The sequence below is a fragment of the Oncorhynchus mykiss genome, chromosome 7 (assembly GCF_057628025.1).
Source record: "Oncorhynchus mykiss isolate SJ-2025 chromosome 7, ASM5762802v1, whole genome shotgun sequence".
In the NCBI taxonomy this organism is placed as follows: Eukaryota; Metazoa; Chordata; class Actinopteri; order Salmoniformes; family Salmonidae; genus Oncorhynchus; species Oncorhynchus mykiss.
Window position 1 is genome coordinate 80,490,001 of NC_143028.1, and position 16,766 is coordinate 80,506,766.

General features: G+C 47.2%; 1 protein-coding gene across 2 annotated transcripts in view; it reads left to right on the top strand.

Moving 5' to 3' along the window:
* The window catches only part of slc6a1b (solute carrier family 6 member 1b), an 82,748-nt gene that overhangs the window by 32,039 nt on the left and 33,943 nt on the right, over positions 1-16,766 (top strand). Inside the window, exon 1 of one of the 2 annotated variants that reach the window (XM_090242063.1) lies at positions 14,502-15,055. The exons of the other annotated variant lie outside the window; for it this stretch is intronic. The gene's annotated coding sequence lies outside the window, so the exon portion shown is untranslated. Of the gene's footprint in view, positions 1-14,501; positions 15,056-16,766 lie in introns of those variants that run through there. 2 annotated transcript variants of the gene reach the window in all.

A 16,766-nucleotide genomic window follows, 5' to 3' on the forward strand; every position in this document is an offset into this window, starting at 1 on the left:
TTACAGCACTTTAACAAGAGACTTGGGATGGAAATCTGTCAGATTTGAACAAGGAAATAAACCTTCTATAACAAATGATGAGGAGGGTTGATACACAGTCAATATGTATCCAAGGGTAACTATAATATTATATAATCTCTGTCTGTCTGTCTGTCTGTCTGTCTGTCTGTCTGTCTGTCTGTCTGTCTGTCTGTCTGTCTCTCTCTCTCTCTCTCTCTCTCTCTCTCTCTCAGCACAGTCAATATGTATCCAAGGGTAACTATAATATTATACAATGAATATCTAGAACTTCAATAAAGACCAATCTCCATACAGTCATCAGATAAATTAATGAATTGTTTTGATAAATAAATTCTGTAACACTTGTGTGGTACAATAATAATATAATAACTAACTAATAACTAATATAATAACTAATAATAATAATAATAATAGTAATAATAACTTAGTAATAAATAGTAATAATAAATAGTAATGGTACAATAATACCTTGTTGAAATCCTGGGACCTGTCTGTCTGTCTGTCTGTCTGTCTGTCTGTCTGTCTGTCTGTCTGTCTGTCTGTCTGTCTGTCTGTCTGTCTGTCTGTCTGTCTCTCTGTCTGTCTGTCTGTCTGTCTGTCTGTCTGTCTGTCTGTCTGTCTGTCTGTCTGTCTGTCTGTCTGTCTGTCTGTCTGTCTGTCTGTCTGTCTGTCTGTCTGTCTCTCTGTCTGTCTGTCTGTCTGTCTGTCTGTCTGTCTGTCTGTCTGTCTGTCTCTCTGTCTCTCTGTCTCTCTGTCTCTCTGTCTCTCTGTCTCTCTGTCTCTCTGTCTCTCTGTCTCTCTGTCTCTCTGTCTCTCTGTCTCTCTGTCTCTCTGTCTCTCTGTCTCTCTGTCTCTCTGTCTCTCTGTCTGTCTGTCTGTCTGATTTTGATTCAAAACAATACAAAGCATTTGAACTTTTTACTGCAGTGGGCTAAATCAGTGAAAACACAGAGTGCATCTTGGTAGTCTTAAACAAATCTACTTTGAAACAAAAAGTATCCACCTCACACACATGGTTATGGGCTTAAATAAAAGAAGACGCCTGTACCATGTCAGATATAGAGTTCAAATGCATTACATTTAGAATTTTCATTCCAATATTACACTTTATATGCGTCAAAGAAGACTGGAATATAACAAAACCGTTTGACATAGGAACACCAGATTTGTCCGTTTTTTCCCCAAAAAAATGAATCTTGATTAATTATGAAATTATGAAGAATATTAAGAACATTCCTTCCACGAGGCCAAAAGATGGAGCTTTTGGTAATTGACTACAGGAAAAGGGCTTCAAATAAGCATTTAACAGAATTCACATTAAACCCGGAGGCCTTCGTGGAGATTCCCTCAAAGTTAATGAACCTGCTGCGATAGAGGCAGTAGAGACCACATCAACTACTGCTACAGTCACATAAGGAAGCCCCTTACAGCTGGGACGTGTAGACTACAGCCACATAAGGAAGCCCCTTACAGCTGGGACGTGTAGACTACAGCCACATAAGGAAGCCCCTTACAGGCTGAGGGGAGGCTGAGGGGAGGTTGAGGGGAGGCTGAAGGCAGGCTGAAATGAGTCTGAGAGTGTTAGGGAGGTTGAGGGGAGGCTGTGTGGAGGTTGAGGGGATGCTAGGGAGGCTGAAATGAGTCTGAGAGTGTTAGGGAGGCTGAGGGGAGGCTGTGAGGAGGTTGAGGGGAGGCTGAGTGGAGGTTGAGGGGAGGCTGAAGGGAGGCTGAAATGTGTCTGAGAGTGTTAGGGAGGCTGAGGGGAGGCTGAAATTAGGCTGAGAGTGTTAGGGAGGCTGAGAGGAGGCTGAGGGGAGGCTGAAATGAGACTGAGAGTGTTAGGGAGGCTGAGAGGAGGCTGAGGGGAGGCTGAGAGTGTCGGGGAGGCTGGGGGGAGGCTGAAATGAGGCTGAGAGTGTTAGGGAGGCTGAGAGGAGGCTGAGGGGAGGCTGAAATGAGGCTGAGAGTGTTAGAGAGGCTGAGGGGAGGCTGAGGGGAGGCTGAGAGTGTTAGGGAGGCTGAGAGGTGGCTGAGGGGAGGCTGAGGGGAGGCTGAGGGTGGAAAAGCTATTAGCGGTGAATATTAGGTCTGACTGCTGGTCTGTCTTACAGCCTTCATTATTCTGACTGGTGGGGGAACCAGGCGCTGCAGGTGCTGCCTGGCCCAGACAAAGACCAACACATCCTACGTAGGACTGGCATAGTACATGTCGAAAGGAGTTACAACTGGACCGGAGAGAGACCAACACAGCCCTACCACAGCTAGACAGAGAGAGAGAGACCAACACAGCCCTACCACAGCTAGACAGAGAGAGAGAGAACAACACAGCCCTAACACAGCTAGACAGAGAGAGAGAGACCAACACAGCCCTACCACAGCTAGACAGAGAGAGAGAGACCAACACAGCCCTACCACAGCTAGACAGAGAGAGAGACCAACACAGCCCTACCACAGCTAGACAGAGAGAGAGAGACCAACACAGCCCTACCACAGCTAGACCGAGAGAGAGAGACCAACACATCACTACCACAGCTACACAGAGAGAGAGAGACCAACACAACCCTGCCACAGCTAGACAGAGAGAGAGACCAACACAGTCCTACCACAGCTAGACAGAGAGAGAGAGACCAACACATCCCTGCCACAGCTAGACAGAGAGAGAGACCAACACAGCCCTACCACAGCTAGACAGAGAGAGAGAGACCAACACAGTCCTACCACAGCTAGACAGAGAGAGAGACCAACACAGCCCTACCACAGCTAGACAGAGAGAGAGAGACCAACACATCCCTGCCACAGCTAGACCGAGAGAGAGACCAACATAGCCGTACCACAGCTAGACAGAGAGAGAAACCAACACATCCCTGCCACAGCTAGACAGAGAGAGAGACCAACACAGCCCTACCACAGCTAGACAGAGAGAGAGAGACCAACACAGCCCTACCACAGCTAGACAGAGAGAGAGAGACCAACACATCCCTGCCACAGCTAGACAGAGAGAGAGAGACCAACACAGCCCTACCACAGCTAGACAGAGAGAGAGAGACCAACACATCCCTGCCACAGCTAGACAGAGAGAGAGACCAACACAGTCCTACCACAGCTAGACAGACAGAGAGACCAACACAGCCCTACCACAGCTAGACAGAGAGAGAGAGACCAACACAGCCCTACCACAGCTAGACAGAGAGAGAGAGACCAACACATCCCTGCCACAGCTAGACCGAGAGAGAGACCAACATAGCCGTACCACAGCTAGACAGAGAGAGAGAGACCAACACAGCCCTACCACAGCTAGACAGAGAGAGAGAGACCAACACAGCCCTACCACAGCTAGACAGAGAGAGAGAGACCAACACATCCCTGCCACAGCTAGACAGAGAGAGAGAGACCAACATAGCCCTACCACAGCTAGACAGAGAGAGAGAGACCAACACAGCCCTACCACAGCTAGACAGAGAGAGAGACCAACATAGCCCTACCACAGCTAGACAGAGAGAGAGACCAACACATCCCTACCACAGCTAGACAGAGAGAGAGACCAACACATCCCTACCACAGCTAGACAGAGAGAGACCAACACATCCCTGCCACAGCTAGACAGAGAGAGAGACCAACACAGCCCTACCACAGCTAGACAGAGAGAGAGACCAACACAGCCCTACCACAGCTAGACAGAGAGAGAGACCAACACAGCCCTACCACAGCTAGACAGAGAGAGAGAGACCAACACATCCCTGCCACAGCTAGACAGAGAGAGAGACCAACACAGCCCTACCACAGCTAGACAGAGAGAGAGAGACCAACACAGCCCTACCACAGCTAGACAGAGAGAGAGAGACCAACACAGCCGTACCACAGCTAGACAGAGAGAGAGAGACCAACACAGCCCTACCACAGCTAGACAGAGAGAGAGAGACCAACACAGCCCTACCACAGCTAGACAGAGAGAGAGAGACCAACACATCCCTGCCACAGCTAGACCGAGAGAGAGAGACCAACACAGCCCTACCACAGCTAGACAGAGAGAGAGAGACCAACACAGCCCTACCACAGCTAGACAGAGAGAGAGACCAACATAGCCGTACCACAGCTAGACAGAGAGAGAGACCAACACATCCCTGCCACAGCTAGACAGAGAGAGAGAGACCAACACAGCCCTACCACAGCTAGACAGAGAGAGAGACCAACACAGCCCTACCACAGCTAGACCGAGAGAGAGAGACCAACACAGCCCTACCACAGCTAGACCGAGAGAGAGAGACCAACACAGCCCTACCACAGCTAGACAGAGAGAGAGAGACCAACACAGCCGTACCACAGCTAGACCGAGAGAGAGAGACCAACATAGCCCTACCACAGCTAGACAGAGAGAGAGAGACCAACACAGCCCTACCACAGCTAGACAGAGAGAGAGACCAACACAGCCCTACCACAGCTAGACCGAGAGAGAGACCAACATAGCCGTACCACAGCTAGACAGAGAGAGAGAGACCAACACAGCCGTGCCACAGCTAGACCGAGAGAGAGAGACCAACACAGCCCTACCACAGCTAGACAGAGAGAGAGAGACCAACACATCCCTGCCACAGCTAGACCGAGAGAGAGACCAACATAGCCGTACCACAGCTAGACAGAGAGAGAGACCAACACAGCCCTACCACAGCTAGACAGAGAGAGAGAGACCAACACAGCCCTACCACAGCTAGACAGAGAGAGAGAGACCAACACAGCCCTACCACAGCTAGACAGAGAGAGAGAGACCAACACAGCCCTACCACAGCTAGACAGAGAGAGAGAGACCAACACAGCCCTACCACAGCTAGACAGAGAGAGAGAGACCAACACAGCCCTACCACAGCTAGACAGAGAGAGAGAGACCAACACATCCCTGCCACAGCTAGACAGAGAGAGAGAGACCAACACAACCCTGCCACAGCTAGACAGAGAGAGAGAGACCAACACAGCCCTACCACAGCTAGACAGAGAGAGAGAGACCAACACAGCCCTACCACAGCTAGACAGAGAGAGAGACCAACACAGCCCTACCACAGCTAGACAGAGAGAGAGAGACCAACACATCCCTGCCACAGCTAGACAGAGAGAGAGAGACCAACACAGCCCTACCACAGCTAGACAGAGAGAGAGACCAACATAGCCGTACCACAGCTAGACAGAGAGAGAGACCAACACAGCCCTACCACAGCAAAACAGAGAGAGAGACCAACACAGTCCTACCACAGCTAGACAGAGAGAGAGACCAACACAGCTCTACCACAGCTAGACAGAGAGAGAATAACACAGTCCTACCACAGCTAGACAGAGAAAGATAGAGGGACCAACACAACCCCACAATAGCTGGGGGAACACAGTGTGCTGTGAAATCTGTGAATGTGGTAGGGCTGTGCTGGTTGGTCACCTCGTTAGTCGGTATGTGTAACTCCTGTGCTGGTTGGTCACCTCGTTAGTCAGTATGCGTAACTCCTGTGCTGGTTGGTCACCTCGTTAGTCAGTATGTGTAACTCCTGTGCTGGTTGGTCACCTCGTTAGTCGGTATGTGTAACTCCTGTGCTGGTTGGTCACCTCGTTAGTCAGTATGTGTAACTCCTGTGCTGGTTGGTCACCTCGTTAGTCACCTCGTTAGTCAATATGTGTTACTCCTGTGCTGGTTGGTCACCTCATTAGTCAGTATGTGTTACTCCTGTGCTGGTTGGTCACCTCATTAGTCGGTATGTGTTACTCATGTGCTGGTTGGTCACCTCGTTAGTCAGTATGTGTTACTCCTGTGCTGGTTGGTCATCTCGTTAGTCAGTATGTGTTACTCCTGTGCTGGTTGGTCACCTTGTTAGTCGGTATGTGTTACTCCTGTGCTGGTTGGTCATCTCGTTAGTCGGTATGTGTTACTCATGTGCTGGTTAGTCACCTCGTTAGTCGATATGTGTTACTGAGATGTGAAGGGTTAACTCCTTTAGTTGTCTCTCCCTATTTTCATTTCTAGACAAACATTCCTTTATCTGATCTTCCCTGTTTTCATTTTGCTCCATTCTTTGGTCAACTTCCTGTCTAACTTTGGGGTGGGTTTCTCTTTTGTTTGCCTCTTAGTGGGCAGATTTAGTGGGTCTCAGGATGTGTGTCTTTTAGGTCCCAGTTGTTGCTAGTCAACTTTCAGTGGAATCCCCCATGAGTGTCTTTCAGAACCCCTCCTAAAACCCCATCTGTTTAGTTCTGGTTGTTGTCAGTGACTCTTTGTTAGTTCCCCCTTCTATTTGAGCAACAGGTTTTTGGTTTTCTTGCTGGGGAACATATCCGTATTCTCCAATAGAATACCTTTGTGGGTTGTGCTGTGAGTAGAGGCACCTCTGTGTTTCCCCTGTGTGTTTTCGGGGGTTGTTTTTGCCTGTTTGTTTTCCCTGTGTGTTTTCCCTGTGTTTTTCCCTGTGTTTTCCTGTGTGTTTCCCTGCGTGTTTCACTGTGTGTTTTTCCCTGTGTTTTCCTGTGTGTTTCCCTGCGTGTTTCACTGTGTGTTTTTCCTGTATTTTCCTTTGTGTTTCCCTGCGTGTTTCACTGTGTGTTTTTCCCTGTGTTTTCCTGTGTGTTTCCCTGCGTGTTTCACTGTGTGTTTTTCCTGTGTTTTCCTGTGTGTTTCCCTGCGTGTTTCACTGTGTGTTTTCCCTGTGTTTTCCATTTGTGTTTTCGGAGTGTTTTCCCTGTGTGTTCCCCTGTGTGTTCCCCTGCGTGTTTTGCCTGTGTGTTTTGCCTGTGTGTTTTCTGAGTGTTTTCCCTGTGTGTTCCCCTGTGTGTTCCCCTGTGTGTTTTGCCTGTGTGTTTTGCCTGTGTGTTTTCTGAGTGTTTCCCTGTGTGTTCCCCTGTGTGTTTTGCCTGTGTGTTTTGCCTGTGTGTTTTGCCTGTGTGTTCCCCTGTGTGTTTTTCCTGTGTTCCCCTGTGTGTTTTGCCTGTGTGTTTTGCCTGTGTGTTTTCTGAGTGTTTTCCCTGTGTGTTCCCCTGTGCGTTTTGCCTGTGTGTTTTGCCTGTGTGTTTTCCCTGTGTGTTTTGCCTGTGTGTTCCCTTGTGTGTTTTGCCTGTGTGTTTTGCCTGTGTGTTTTCCCTGTGTGTTTTCCCTGTGTTTTCCCTCTGTGTTTTGCCTGTGTGTTTCGCCTGTGTGTTTTGCCTGTGTGTTTTCCCTGTGTGTTCCCCTGTGTGTTTTTCCTGTGTGTTTTCCCTGTGTTCCCGTGTGTTTTTCCTGTGTGTTTTGCCTGTGTGTTTCGCCTGTGTGTTTCGACCTGTGTGTTTTGCCTGTGTGTTTCGCCTGTGTGTTTTGCCTGTGTGTTTTCCCTGTGTGTTCCCCTGTGTGTTTTTCCTGTGTGTTTTGCCTGTGTGTTTTGCCTGTGTGTTTCGCCTGTGTGTTTCGCCTGTGTGTTTCGCCTGTGTGTTTCGCCTGTGTGTTTTGCCTGTGTTCCCCCTCTCTATACAAGTGGCCCCGGACTACTTTAGCTGGTCGCCAGGCAACGGACACGCTGGTCTGTCTCTCGGCCATTCAGAGAAACAGGAGACTGAGTACTGAGGCTCTTCTAGAAGAGCCTGCTGCCTGCTGCCTACCTGACCAACTTACCAATGAACACACATCCACCCACAGCATAGAGTAGTGTGTCTCTCTCTCTCTCTCTCTCTCTCTCTCTCTCTCTCTCTCTCTCTGCCTTTGCACTGACTGCTTTACCAATGAACATCTACTGCATTCTCTGCTTTTGGCTGTGTGTGGCTGGCTGCCAGTGTCACGCATAACTGTTTGTGACACCCATTTCCCCTGGCCAGGGAGGAAGAATGGAGAATGGCTGGATGGTGTTGGGAGGAAGACTGGCTGGGGGATGGAAAGGTGAAGGTTGGGTTGTATCTCCGGTTCTCCCACAGCGTTTCATCCTAACCTGAACCAATGGGATTATTGAAGGGGAAAATACACTTTATTAGAATGAGAATAAAGTGAAACATGGAATAAAAAAAATTAAAAAACATATTTAATTTGGGAATACAATGAATAATGAGTTTGTTTATTTTCTCTTTTTAAGAGCAAGATGGAGACACACAGAGAGAGATACGTGCCACAGACATCTCAGGGAAATGTAATGATGGTAGAAAATGACCGAAATACAGGACTAACTCTTTGCTTTAGCCATGGTCTACTGCAGTGAACTAATGAGAACACTGTGTTTGTTTCCCTCCGTTCTCTGCTTCTTGAGACCCGGTGTGTATCCCAAACGGCACTCTATTCCCTACATAAGTGCACTACTTTTGACAAGGGCCCTAGTGCACTATATGGGGAATAGGGTGCTAAGTAGTGCACTATATAGGGAATAGGGTGCCGTTTGGGATTCATACCCTAGCCTGATCTTACTCATAGCCTGTTTATGTCCTGTCAGTGCTCTCTCTCGTCATGTCTCATGCCTTGAGCAATAAATGACACGATACTTTGGTCAAATGTGTACTCATCTAGACAGTCACAGAGTAAATATCGGTATGGGGAAGCACAGGGGAAAATCCGGATACTTGTCCCAAACTTCTCTCCATTTAAGTGTGGCTAGCTCATAGACTCTCCTTCTGAACAGAGTTACTTTTCCATATCTAATCTACATGTACGTGTCTAGAATTTACAGGCCAACTCTAGTGGATTACGGAGTATTTTCGTCATATTTGAAATGGTAAAATTATGACACGGGTTGTCATTTTTATATGCATGGACATTTCCCACTGTCCACTAGGGGGCAACGCAAGCGGTTAATACCATCTAGTAGGCTCATGACGAAGGTGTCGGGGAAGGGGTTCGAGGAAGGCCTTAATTAAACTACGAGGATCGCAAATTCACTCCCAGTGCTAGGTACACGCTTTCTCTTTGTTTACCCTATCCCAAACCTTAACCACTCGGAAATAAATATATATCTAAGGTTAAACGTAATGCCTGAAATTAACCAAAATCTCGGAATTAATTCCTAAACTTAAAAATATGCCTTAATTAATCACTCCAAACACTCCATAATCTAGAGACGGCCCAACACTCCATTATCTACAGACGGCCCAAAACTCCTTAATCTACAGACGGCCCAACACTCCATTATTAAAATGGCTGGGCCATGCCATATCTCTGTTGCTGCAGTTATGGTTCGGTGTGGTGTTTTCTTTTGAGATTGAGTGGATATTGTTTTTTTAAGTCTTTTTTTAATTTGTGTATTCAGAATAATTATATCATTATAGAACATCATTGAGATTGGTACGCTTAGATTTTATGTTAAACGCTCGACAACAAAGCTTTCCTAGTGTTCAAACAGGCTTTCTCTGCCCTTAACCTTGTTCTGAACATCTCCAAAACTAAGGTCATGTGGTTTGGTAAGAAGAATGTCCCTCTCCCCTACAGCTGTGATTACTACCTCTGAGGGTTTAGAGCTTGAGGTAGTCACCTCATACAAGTACTTGGGAGTATGGCTAGACTCTCAGCACATATCAAAGCTGCAGGCTAAAGTTAAATCTAGACTTGGTTTCCTCTATCGTAATCGCTCCTCTTTCACCCCAGCTGCCAAACTAACCCTGATTCAGATGGCCATCCTACCCATGCTAGATTACGGAGACATAATTTCTAGATCAGCAGGTAAGGGTGCTCTCGAACGTCTAGATGTTCTTTACCATTCGGCCATCAGATTTTCCACCAATGCTCCTTATAGGACACATCACTGCACTCTATACTCCTCTGTAAACTGGTCATCTCTGTATACCCGTCGCAAGACCCACTGGTTGATGCTTATTTATAAAACCCTCTTAGGCCTCACTCCCCCCTTATCTGAGATATCTACTGCAGCCCTCATCCTCCACATACAACACCCATTCTGCCAGTCACATTCTGTTAAAGGTCCCCTAAGCACACACATCCCTGGGTCGCTCCTCTTTTCAGTTCGCTTCAGCTGGCGACTGGAACGAGCTGCAACAAACACTCAAACTGGACAGTTTTATCTCAATCTCTTCATTCAAAGACTCAATCATGGACACTCTTACTGACAGTTGTGGCTGTTTTCTGTGATGTATTGTTGTCTCTACCTTCTTGCCCTTTGTGCTGTTGTCTGTCCCCAATAATGTTTGTACCATGTTTTGTGGTGCTACCATGTTGTGTTGCTACCATGTTAGGTCTCTCTTTATGTAGTGTTGTGTTGTCTCAAGTCTCTCTTTATGTAGTGTTGTCTTAGGTCTCTCTTTATGTAGTGTAGTGTTGTCTCAGGTCTCTCTTTATGTAGTGTTGTGTTGTCTTAGGTCTCTCTTTATGTAGTGTTGTGTTGTCTTAGGTCTCTCTTTATGTAGTGTTGTGTTAGGTCTCTCTTTATGTAGTGTTGTCTTAGGTCTCTCTTTATGTAGTGTTGTGTTGTCTTAGGTCTCTCTTTATGTAGTGTTGTCTTAGGTCTCTCTTTATGTAGTGTTGTCTTAGGTCTCTCTTTATGTAGTGTTGTGTTGTGTTAGGTCTCTCTTTATGTAGTGTTGTGTTGTCTTAGGTCTCTCTTTATGTAGTGTTGTGGTGTCTCTCTTTATGTAGTGTTGTGTTGTCTCAGGTCTCTCTTTATGTAGTGTTGTGTTGTCTCTCTTTATGTAGTGTTGTCTTAGGTCTCTCTTTATGTAGTGTTGTGTTGTTTTAGGTCTCTCTTTATGTAGTGTTGTGTTGTTTTAGGTCTCTCTTTATGTAGTGTTGTGGTGTCTTAGGTCTCTCTTTATGTAGTGTTGTGTTAGGTCTCTCTGTATGTAGTGTTGTGTTGTCTCAGGTCTCTCTTTATGTAGTGTTATGTTGTCTTAGGTCTCTCTTTATGTAGTGTTGTGTTGTCTTAGATCTCTCTTTATGTAGTGTTGTGTTGTCTTAGGTCTCTCTTTATGTAGTGTTGTGTTGTCTCAGGTCTCTCTTTATGTAGTGTTGTGTTGTCTTAGGTCTCTCTTTATGTAGTGTTGTGTTGTCTTAGGTCTCTCTTCATGTAGTGTTGTGTTGTTTTAGGTCTCTCTTTATGTAGTGTAGTGTTGTCTTAGGTCTCTCTTTATGTAGTGTTGTCTCAGGTCTCTCTTTATGTAGTGTTGTGTTGTCTTAGGTCTCTCTTTATGTAGTGTTGTGTTGTCTTAGGTCTCTCTTTATGTAGTGTTGTCTCAGGTCTCTCTTTATGTAGTGTTGTCTTGTCTTAGGTCTCTCTTTATGTTGTGTTGTCTTGTCTTAGGTCTCTCTTTATGTAGTGGTGTCTCTCTTGTGGTGATGTGTGTTTTGTCCTATATTTAGATTTGATTTATATTGTATTTTTAGGAGGAGGCCGTTTTTCCTTTTTTTTCAGGCCGTCACTGTAGATAATAATTTGTTCTTAACTGACTTGCCAACTTAAATAAAGGTTAAATAAAACATTTAAACACAAAAATACAGAACTTGCCTTGCAGAATACAACATATTTAAGCCATTGAAAGTTGAGAGAGTCCTATGTAGGGAATAGGGTGCCATTTGGGACAGAAACAGTTAGGAAAACATCGGTGGTCACCTGATAACACCATCCGTATAATTACAGAGAGTCTAAAGTAGTGCACTGTATAGGGAATAGGGCACTGGTCTAAAGTAGTGCACTACATCGGTGGTCACCTGATAACACCATCCGTATAATTACAGAGAGTGGTGATCATTTCAGATCTCTGAGGACCTCTTGATGTTCGGCTTTTAAACGTAATTTGTGGGTAACGATCCCACCGATGATGTTGTCTGTCATTTCGCACGCAGATGGAAATGGCAGGGAGAATTTACTAGTGCACTATATAGGCAATAGGGCTCTGGTCTAAAGTAGTGCACTATATAGGCAATAGGGCTCTGGTCTAAAGTAGTGCACTATATAGGCAATAGGGCTCTGGTCTAAAGTAGTGCACTATATAGGCAATAGGGCTCTGGTCTAAAGTAGTGCACTATATAGGGAATAGGGCTCTGGTCTATAGTAGTGCACTATATAGGGAATTAGGGCTCTGGTCTAAAGTAGTGTACTACATAGGGGAATAGGGCTCTGGTCTAAAGTAGTGTACTACATAGGGGAATAGGGCTCTGGTCTAAAGTAGTGCACTATATAGGGAATAGGGCTCTGGTCTATAGTAGTGCACTATATAGGGAATTAGGGCTCTGGTCTAAAGTAGTGTACTACATAGGGGAATAGGGCTCTGGTCTAAAGTAGTGTACTACATAGGGGAATAAGGCTCTGGTCTAAAGTAGTGTACTACATAGGGGAATAAGGCTCTGGTCTAAAGTAGTGTACTACATAGGGGAATAGGGTCGTGGCGTGTGGCGGTGGTGGTCCTGGCGTGTGGCGGCGGTGGTGGTCCCGGACTGTGGCGGTGGTGGTCCCGGCATGTGGCGGTGGTGGTGGTCCCGGCGTGTGGCGGTGGTGGTGGTCCCGGCGTGTGGCGGTGGTGGTCCCGGCATGTGGCGGTGGTGGTGGTCCCGGCGTGTGGCGGTGGTGGTCCCGGCGTGTGGCGGTGGTGGTGTCAGCATGTGGCGGTGGTGGTGTCCGTGTGTGGCGGTGGTGGTCCCGGCATGTGGCGGTGGTGGTGTTGCGTGTGGTGGCGGCGGTCCCGGCGTGTGGCGGTGGTGGTGTAGGCGTGTGGTGGCGGTGGTGGTGTAGGCGTGTGGTGGCGGTGGTGTCCGCGTGTGGCGGTGGTGGTGTCGGCGTGTGGCGGTGGTGGTGTCCGCGTGTGGCGGTGGTGGTGTCCGTGTGTGGCGGCGGTGGTCCCGGCGTGTGGCGGTGGTGGTGTAGGCGTATGGCGGCGGTGGTGTAGGCGTGTGGTGGCGGTGGTGTAGGCGTGTGGTGGCGGTGGTGTAGGCGTGTGGCGGCGGTGGTCCCGGCGTGTGGCGGCGGTGGTCCCGGCGTGTGGCGGTGGTGGTGTCGGCGTGTGGCGGTGGTGGTGTCTCTCTGCTCTGCAGAAGCAACCAGATGGGCTTTAGAAATGCTACATTTCTTTTGGTATCATTAGTAGGTTTGCTCACCCCTCATTGGCTGCCGATTCAGCCCTGGGATACGTCCCAAGATGCACCTTATTCCCCCAATAGGGCTCTGGTCAAAAGAAGTGTGCTCCGTATGGAATAGGGTGCAATTTGGGATACGACCTAGGCCTACATGCCATCATAGTGCAGCAGATCACAGCCCACAGCTACTGACGGTATTATCTCCGACCTAGACCCTATCCGAGAGCCAGAGAACCTGGTACACAACCAATATCATGACAATGTTATTATAGGTCTATCCACAAGAGGTTTCAAGTTGTCTTCTATCTGTGCTTTGAAGATAAGTTTTGGTGATAGCAGAACGAGCGGTAAACGGTAGAATAAGGCCTCACAATTTTTTTTAATGTATTGGCGACCATGAGTGGGATATAATAAACATCGTTGGCACAATGGGGATTTTGGTTGAAGAGCAAATTGAATCACCTATTCACCATTTTGGTCTGCACGGGGTGGGGGGGACAGGAGACAGTGAGCTAAATGTCTCCCCCACCCCCAGACCCCTTATTGACTGACTCTTATTGTTGCAGTTCGCCAGCGACCACAGCCGACATTATTTTATTTGAACTGCTAGTCTCTGGAACGTTTGGTTTTCCTCAAGTTAAATGTCTTTACGGTTTCGACCTTAACATGTTCACTCTGGGCTGTTGTTTGATTGGCCAGTTTCTCTAGCTTTTTGGAAAGAGCCGGGGTCGAAGGGGGGAGCAGGGTCGAAGGGGGGAGCCGGGTCGAAAGGGGGAGCCAGGGTCAAAAGGGGGAGCCGGGTCGAACGGGGGAGCCGGGGTCAAAGGGGGGAGCCGGGTCGAAGGGGGGAGCCAGGGTCAAAGGGGGGAGGTGGTGGTAAAGGGGGGAACCAGGGTCAAAGGGGGGAGGTGGGGGTAAAGGGGGGAACCAGGGTCAAAGGGGGGAGGTGGGGTAAAGGGGGGAACCGCGGGTTAAAGGGGGGAACCAGGGTCAAAGGGTTAGGTGCAGGTAAAGGGGGGATTCGGGGCTGGAAGGGGGAGGCGGGGTCAAAGGGGAGAGGTGGGGGTAAAGGGGGGAGCCAGGGACAAAGGGGTTAGGTGCGGGTAAAGGGGGGATTCGGGGCTGGAAGGGGGAGGCGGGGTCAAAGGGGGGATGTGGGGGTAAAGGGGGGATTCGGGGCTGGAAGGGGGAGGCGGGGTCAAAGGGGGGAGGTGGGGGTAAAGAGCTAAAAAGGAGAATATGAATATTGATACAACCATTTGGTTCAAATAGGGCACGATAAGTCCACCATGGGTAGTCCTAAACCTCAGTCCCCATCTCCATCGGTTTGCAAAGGAAGCATTCATTTTACTACCATAAAACGAATACTAAGTGTGAAAAACATGTTCCAATCATGTCTCAAATTAAGTGGATTAATAAGAGAGAAAAAAGGCATTTGTTGCTAGTGAATCAAGGATGTGACAATTTTCAGAGATTTCAACAGTCACGCATAGCTGACAAAATGTTGGAGGTTATTACATATCAAACTGTGTTTCTGTGTGAGTGGCACAATCAATTCGTGTAGAACCCCCCCCCCCCCTCCACCCCTCAAGTTGATGAAAAAACACTAAGCATATAAAACCGTGAGACAAGAGGATGCTCCTGCCTCAAACCCGCAGCGATCTCAGTGGTGGAAATGTTGGACACGGGGAGGGTCGACTTTCAGATGACATTGACGCTATGTAGATGAGAGCGGGGATTTGTGCTCCGTGGAACATCCCTGGCCGAAGTTAGACGGTGCTTCGAGGTGAAGCTGCTCCCTTTTCGCTGCGTTGTTTCCCCGCTCTGCTCTGCTTGGCTCTCTCCTTCAGCACCACCGAGCTAACGGACAGCACCACTCACCTTTCCCCTCCGGATCCTAGTTTGGTTCTGCTTCTCTTTATCTTCAAATGGAAAATCTTTTCTTCGGTCTGCTCCGGGAGAATCTGTAAGGACACAACTTTTAGATGAACGTACGGATACTATACCATCGCTAAAAATTCTGTCTGGTATAGAAGTTTGATTGTAAGTACTGATTTTACTTTTAATAGTGTGGGTAAACTTCAGCGCAATGATCAGAACATTGAACAAAACCGTGTGGACCCGTTTGGGGATACGGAGTTGCGTCTCGGTGGGAAAAAAAACGGGATTTCAGATCTTGCACACGGAGTAGCCTTGTCTTAGTCTATTGGATTGGATACATCGCAACTCTGGTGTTTTACCAAAACAATAGAAAAACCGTGATGAATAATTTCATCAGGGCAGGTTCCAGGCATAACAGTGATATTTTACCAAAACAATGAATTCCACCAGAAAGCCAGTGATTAGTTCCTTCATCAGGGCAGGTTCCAGGCATAAGCGAAATGAGCGGTTGCTTAGGGTCCCCGGCCACAAGGGGGCCCCGATCCCCCCCATCCTTCCCCAGAAACGTACTATTGAGAGTAAGAATACACCGGGGGCATTTTCGAAATTTGGATGTTCAGCATGTCTTATCTTGTTATGTCAATCAGTACCCATTTTTCCATTAACTTGTCCACTGATTAGTTGCCGACATTTAGAAAGTTTGCATAGAAAACAGATCTGATACGGTACGTGTTCATTGAACTATCCAGTGTCGATTAAAACGGCTGGAAGTAATGACGTCATACATTTAAATGACACTTGTCCGCAAAAAAAACCCTACAATGTCGGATAAAAAGGAAGGGGTTTGTAAAATCGTTTCCATTACCCATTTAGGCAAATTGTGCATATAATAAATGAGTGATAGCCTACATCCTCTCCCACCTATTTGTTTCATGTCTCAGGTAGCCTTCAAAAGTCAGCTTGGATAGAATAATTGACTAATATTTGCCATGTTCTAATAAATCTCATGTGCAGACGTATCGCCATAGGTGAAATTTGCGCTGTTGTAGATGTGAAATAAATTGGATGGTGAAACTTGCCAGCTAACCAGAAAAGCAAGGAGAAGTAATTCAGGCATTCTTGACAATTATTTTTTTTATAGTTAAAAAATTATTCGGGAATCGTAATATATATACATATTTTTTAACTGTTTCTATCATAATTTGTCGCAATAAAGAAAGGTAGACAAAATAAAAATCAACCCCTGTTGGAAATGTCTCCTATCTCTGCCGTTTTCATTACACATCTCTCAATTGTTGTTGTTGTTGCAACATCGCTTTTGTTTAATAAACCAATTGAAACTGCTGACGGTCACGCAAGTAGCCATGTCAGCGAACACATTTTTAGATTAGCCAACTATCTAAACTATGGCCAAATCCCGAATGGTCAGGTGCCCTGATCTCCAGGGGGGGGGCCCCATTGATGTTGTTAGTCATTATAAAATGTGTAGAACTGCAGGAAATTAGCTTTAAAACTGCAACAAACGATCTACACCCCATCACAATATGTGTAGTTGCACGAACTTAACTTTATAACTAAAACATTTCCTTCCATAGCCCCCCCCCCCCCCCCCAACCAAATCTCGCTTAGCCCCCAAAAGCTGCACATCAGTCTACACTTGACTCGTTTTTGAAGCTCCATAATTCATGATCATAAGCAAATGAAACGTAAGAGAGGGATGATGCCCAAAGCTTGGCGCTTACAGGGTCCTTTTGTTTGACTTCTCTTTCTCCATGCCGTCTCATCTCATAAATATCAAATAGCTGAGGGGAAAAACGGGAGATTCCCCCCCCCCCCCCTCTTTGTACTACAGCAATAGAGGCACGGTACTATT